Source organism: Hyaena hyaena, unplaced genomic scaffold (assembly GCF_003009895.1).
Source record: "Hyaena hyaena isolate Hyena2069 unplaced genomic scaffold, ASM300989v1 scaffold_3, whole genome shotgun sequence".
Lineage (NCBI taxonomy): Eukaryota > Metazoa > Chordata > Mammalia > Carnivora > Hyaenidae > Hyaena > Hyaena hyaena.
In genome coordinates, this window is record NW_024080635.1 from 278,982 (window position 1) to 285,861 (window position 6,880).

The window sequence follows — 6,880 nt, forward strand, 5'->3', positions numbered from 1 at the left end:
GGCTGTACCAGTTTACATTCCCACCAACAGTGTAGGAGGGTGCCCGTTTCTCCACATCCTCGCCAGCATCTAGAGTTCTCTGATTTGCTCATTTTAGCCACTCTGACTGGCGTGAGGTGGTATCTCAGTGTGGTTTTGATTTGTATTTCCCTGATGAGGAGGGATGCTGAGCATCGTTTCATGTGTGACGACACTACTCTTAACTACAGACCCACATTGCCCTGACACAGGACAAAGACCAGGTGTAAGGGGAGATGGTAAAACCAGTCCAAGTTCAGAGCAGTGAGGCCTGGAGGAGTGGTGTAGCATCTGGAGGCATCTTTGCCCAGTAAGGTGGGCCTGTATGGGCCTCTGGATCAAGGGGACCAGATGCAGCAGGACTGACAGCTGCAGTTGGCTCTGGACAATGGCAGGTGAAGGACTGAGAGGTTGCACATTTCCGTCCAAGCTGGAGCAAAGTTGGGGGAGGGATTAGGAGATTGAGGGTGCAGAAGTATATTGAGAGTCTATGAGGGCACTTCACAAAAATCAGGCTTTCTGGGTCTCATGAAATTAATTTTATTTCTATCTTAAGTTTATGCCAGGGTATTATTTCTCAGTTGAATTCCTTCGACTACTTCTGTCTCCAAATTATACTTTCATCTTCCTCTTGTAGCCATGCATTCATTCCACATGGAAACAGGGACTGGAAGCAAACAACCTTATTTCCTGCAGGCTAAGCATGTTGTCGGACTGTTGCCCTTGACCAACAAAAGAAGCACTTTCCTGAGTCTTGTAACCTGTATGAAGTCAGACCTTCTCCCTTAGCCATCAGTCACTGGGTTTGTTTTTCTTTCTTTTTTAAAATTTCTATTTGCTTCATCCTAATTTTGTTTTTAACTGTAGAAATTCAGTGACTATCCAAGTTTAAAAAGCACCAGGGAGCACTAAATTTTACTTCCTGCCTTTGACCTCACCTAACAGGCTCCATCCAAACTTCAGTGACCTTGGGCAAGGCTACTTCCTACTAAGACTCTACTTTCCCTGAAGCTCTATCTGATAGAAGCAGTCTCAGGAACAAGCAGAGGGGAGGTGGGTGGGGATGCATATTTACTGAGCCCCAATACTAATCCTGCAAACACTAGGCATTCTCTAGTTGAATACTCACATTTACAAGGAACTGGATTTCATGCTAAATACTTTACAAAAACCACAGTGGCCTTTAAAAAAGATATATATATATATATATAATTTATTGTCAAATTGGCTAACATACAGTGTGTAAAGTGTGATTTTGGTTATTGGGGTAGATTCCTGTGGTTCATCACTTACATACAACACCCAGTACTCAGCCCAACAAGTACATTCCTCAATGCCCATCACCCATTTTCCTCTCTCCCCAACCTCCCCCACCATGCACCCTCAGTTTGTTCTCTGTATTTAAGAGCCTCTTATGGTTTGCCTCCCTCCCTCTCTGTTTGTAACTATTTTTTCCCCTTCCCTTCCCCCATGGTCTTCTGTTAAGTTTCTCAAGATCACAGTGGTCTTTTAAAATACAAATCTAAGCCTATCATCTTCCTTCTAAAAACCATTCAAGGGTTTCCCACTGCTCTTAAGATGAAGTTCAAAGTGGAGTTCTTACTGCGGTCTACAAGGGCTCTCTGTGGTCTAGTTTCTGACTATATCTGTAGCCTCACTGCATCACCCCCTCCTCCTTCAACCACTATCTGAACTCTGCTACTCATCCTCGGATCTTGGCTCAGAAGCCATAATATATGGATGGAAGGAGAGTCCAGTGGTTTCAGGCATGGCCCTTCTAGCCAAGCTATCTGGGTTCAAATCCCAGCTCTGGGCCTGGCTGGCCTGGTTGGATCAGGTGCCCATCAGTAAGCCAAGCACTGGCCAAGGTGATGGAATACCCAGGGATGCCTCTGGGGTCCAAGAGTGAAATCAGTTTTATTGTGAGGATGTTGTTTAAAATCAGGGAGAGTGATTACCAAGGCAAATCAGGAAATGTTGCCCAGGAAGGGAAAGGAGATGTAGGAATAACAAATGTCCACTTTGGTGGTTTTTCCAGACTGTGACCACTGTGCTCCTCTGTGATTCTTGCTTTATTTGTGTATCACATGCACTATTATTTAATTTTCCGCCACTTCCTTTTTGTACTTAGAGCCTTATTTTAAAATAAATGTATTTATATCAGTGCTGTAAATGAAAAACAAATATTACTTGCTATAAATAGGAGGCAATCTTACATATTTTTTACAGTGAAAACAAAACAACGTTATTAAATTCTAGCTAGGGATGGTGGCCTGCTAAAAATGCTCTGGGATTGTGGCCTTGTTCTCTCTTTGTTAAAAAGAGAGATTATCAGGTGTTAGAGAGGCGTAAAGACATACTAACACCAAACTGAGCCTTTCTCCCTGATGTAATCAGAAGGCCTAAGAAAGAATTGAAAAGGAAATTACTTTCTCACTATGTGATTCAATGTGATGTGATGCCATATCCATACAGCATTGAAAAGTCATTTTCCCATGCCACTTACAATCATCTGGTATACCACCAGCGCTACCTGCTCCACACTTTAGGGAACACTGTTGTAGAGTGTTTGAACTTGGTCAAAATTGTTGAATGAATGGCCAAAAACAGTGAGCCTGAGGACTAGTTGGTTATCAGAGAGGGTGGGAAGCAAAAGTCAGCACATTTTGACAATAGGAAATTACCTCTTTGTCTAATTAGAACTTTTTGATAAGATAGGAATGGAATTAGTTTAAACCCTCTTGTTTCTCTCCCTGCTTCCCACCAGCTTCCCCTCTTCTAAGTCACATTCTAGTCATTCCAGAAGTCTGCATACTCTTCTCCATGAATGACCCTTCTGCCCAGCCAGAAACCTGACCTCCATTCTTGACACCCCCTATTCCCTCATCTACCTCACCATGACAATTTGCCCCAGCATTTTCAGCCATTTCCACTGTAAATATTTTCTAAAATCTGTCTGTTTCTGTTCCTCTCCACTGCAACCATGGTAGTTCACACCACCATCATCTCCCCTCTGGACTACTACCAGTGTTTCTTATCATGCTGCCTCTTCTTTACCATCATTCCCCGATCCACTTTCCACCTATCATGCAGAATGATCTTTTAAGAAAGTGCATTGGAGCACTCACTGCCTTTCCTTATGATTTCAATGGTTTATTGAGATTGGAATAAAAGCAATAGTTGTCTACTTGACTGTGTCATCTGGACCTGCCTCAGTCTCACACCTCACTTCATCCCACCCACAAAGTCCAACCCTGCATTGGGGCCCCATCATTCTCCTTCCCAGGATCCTAAATCAGGTGTCTCTCAGTTCTTGGAGCCCACACTCTGCCCCAGCTTTTCTTCTGGCTCATTCCTTCTCATTTTCCAATAATGCCTTCCTTTGCCCTCAGTACAAAGTATATAAGGACCTTATTCCTTACCTTTATATCATTTTTCACTGTTTTAACCATACTTGTGTGTATGTGTGTTTACTTGATGTCATTCTCCTCCATCTGACTAAAAGCTCCATAGGAGGAGGGAAGAAGTCTGTTTTTCTTACTCACTTTCACATCCCCAACCATTAGCCCAGAGCCTGGCACTCATCCATGTTTGCTGAAAAGCATAAATAAATACTCTCCATAGAGCAAATCATGTCCTTACTGTCTAAAATTGGCTAAGAGGGAAATGCATTGCACCAGAAGAGGATGCTTAACTTATAAGTTAAGCATTAAGTGTAATGAATGTATTTGGTAAGAGATTTGGTAATGGACAAGGTATAATTATGTGGCTATATATGTTTAGGAATGATTTGTATTTTACATTTAGTTGGTGGAAAATTTTAAAAATCTGTTATGTTGGGGAATTCAAGAAAACATGAAGAGTTCATGAAGACATTAGACAAAATGGGCAAGACAACTCAGAGGATGCTACGTGTTCACCTCCTTGAAATCACAGGCGTGAAGTGAGTCATGGACATGGCTGGGTTCCAAACAAGTAGAAAAAAGGATCTCACAAATATTAAACCAGTTAACTTGCCCTGTTTCTCCTGCTAATCACACCAGAAATGGACAATCCCCCGACAAATGGAGTGGTAAAACATGGGGTCAAGCTAGCTCCATCTCAAAGAGGAATTGGGTAGAAATAGGTGAAGTTTGGGGAGATTGTGACATCATATGGGGATGACACAGATGGGTAATTAATAAAAAAAAATATATTGAGATTTTGTATTTGGAAACATCATGAGCAAGTTACCCTCCTGCATGTTTCTCCTGCAAGCATGTGATAGCCAGCGTTAATAAATTAATCCCCCCCCCCCCCGATTCTGCTCATCACTGATGCTTCTTGGGAGGGAACCCCATGGGGAGCAGGGCAAGGAAAAGTCAATAGTCTCGACGAGCTTTTAAAAGTCAAACATCTTCTTTCCATTGTGCCGATAAGGCCAATAGTGCCAGCAGACATGAAATGTAGACAGGATGGGTTCTGATGTGATCAGTACATTCACACTTGTGTGTGGATCGGTGTATAATCCCCAGAACTTAGTAGTAAGATCACTCTTTGTGAGTGGATCTATTGAAAGCGTCAATGAGAATGAGTTTAACATTAGTACAAGGTCCTAACTAAGTAAACCAGAGCAAACTCTCAGAGGTCTGTTGGAACCAACTCTCAAAGGTCAATTGTTAAATTTTCTGGAATTCTGTGAACTGGTTGTTAAGCACAGACAGTATTAAAAATTAAATTATCTTAACCTACAATTAAATAAATTTTATTACAAACCAAGGTAACAAACACTAAGAACTCATACTTCCTAATTATTTTACATTTTACTACTATCTATGCTCTTGGGGTTATTTACTTCTATTATACCCATAGAGTAGAAACTACTTAACAGTATCCTTACTGTCTCTTCCCCACTCAGGGTCTAGTGACATCATGTTGGTGGCTTGAATTTGGCCAACGTGGAAGTATTTTTACCATGGAAATCAGGAAATGTTACAAATCACCTCTTGATTTATTGTTTTGTTGATTGTCTAGACTTAAGACGGTGACAGAAGAAATGTTAATAATGAAGATTAAACTTGAAAGCCCGTTGCATCTACAAATGTCACATTGGGAACAGCACAAAAACTGAGGAAATATTCTTCCAGTATTTGACAACCATTATCTGGTTCAGCAAAGCAGTCACTCATATCACTGACGAACAAATGGAGTTCCAGTATGCTTTTCTTGTTTCACTTCCATCTTACTCGTTAATGTAAAAGAAAGTATCAGCCAACATCCATGTCACCATTCACCAATTCTTTCCTTAGGTTGGCTATGGGTACAAACATTCAGCAAAAACCAATGAAAGCATTCTATGAGAATCAATTGGCTATATGGAATTTACAAGAAATAGTGTTACATATTACATTATTTGCAAATTGCATGCAATACATCATTTATGTCAGCAGAATTTTAACAAATTTATGTATATAGGTACACCATGTACATATCTTTTTGAGAGCTGGTACTGAACACTAACCAGCATATCACTTTGTACCTCCCAAACCAAAGCAGAGGAATGAGCATAAGAGGTCACTGGGTTCTAATCAGTGACATTGATAGTACTGGAGAAAGAAATGCCAGTGGAAGAACTTTACAAACCACAAGAGGATCTGCAAAGGGGAATTTCACTCTTTACCCAATCTTGCCCATGTGGGAGGACATGCGGAGACTGGGAGCAATAATATTTAGAGAAATGTTTTCTGCTGGAAGAACAATGGCTTCCTCAGATCTCACCATTGTCTACACCATGCTTTCTCAAACTTGGTGCTATTTTTGGACCAGATAATTCATAGTTGTGAAGGGCTGTCCTGTGCATTGCAAGATATTTAACAACCAACCCCTAACTCTACCCACTGGATGCCAGTAGCACCTCTCCAGCTGTAGCAACCAAAAAAGTCTGCAGACCTTGGCCCTGGGGGTAAAATTGCCCATGGCTGAAAATCACTGGCTTTGATGAAGTACGCTTTAATTCCATTGAACTCAACAAATAGTTTTTATCACCTGCTATGTGAGAGGCTCTGTTCTGGGTGATTGGGATACATAAATGAGCAAAACCAACAAGGGGCGCGCTCTTATAGAGCTGCCAGTCCACATGCCTTTGATGGCCCACTCAACTGGTTTTCTCCATCATACAGTGAGCTCCTTGAGAGCAGAAATTGTGTCTCAAGATCTTCAGCCTGTTTCAGCACAAAACCTGGCACCCAGGTTGTTGAATTGTAATGATCCCAATACCTCCTTTGGGTGAGCACACTGCCTGCCTCTACAACACCACTCCTTGGTGCATTGAGGAGCTCCAGCCGCTCTGAGTTGTTGCAGCTCCCTAGCTTCCCTCTTTCTCTTCAAGATCTTTCTTAATGTGGTACCCTGGCTGTGTTAGTTTTCTGTTGGTATGTAACAACTTACTACAAACATGGCAACTTAAAACAACACCCATTTATTATCTCACAATTTCCACAGATCAGAAATCTAGGCATACCACAACTGGATTATCTGCCCAGATTCTCATGAGTCTAAAATCAACATGTCAGTTGACTGCATTCTCATCCAGACCTCAGGGCTCTTCTTCCAAATTCATTCAGGATGATAGCAAAATTCAGTCTCTTGCTGGATGACTGGGAGTGTGGGGGGTCATGCTCAGCACCAAGAGCCTGAGCAAGAATCTCTCCTGTTCTTGTCACCTGGGCCACTCCATCTCTGAAACCAGCAGTGGAGAACTTATCACATGTCAGATCCCCCTCATACTTCGAATCTCTCTGACTTTGATCTCTTTCTTCAGTAAGGACCTCAGTTGTTTTGAGGACTTCTATGAGGAGGTCAAGCTCACTGAGGATAGTCTCCC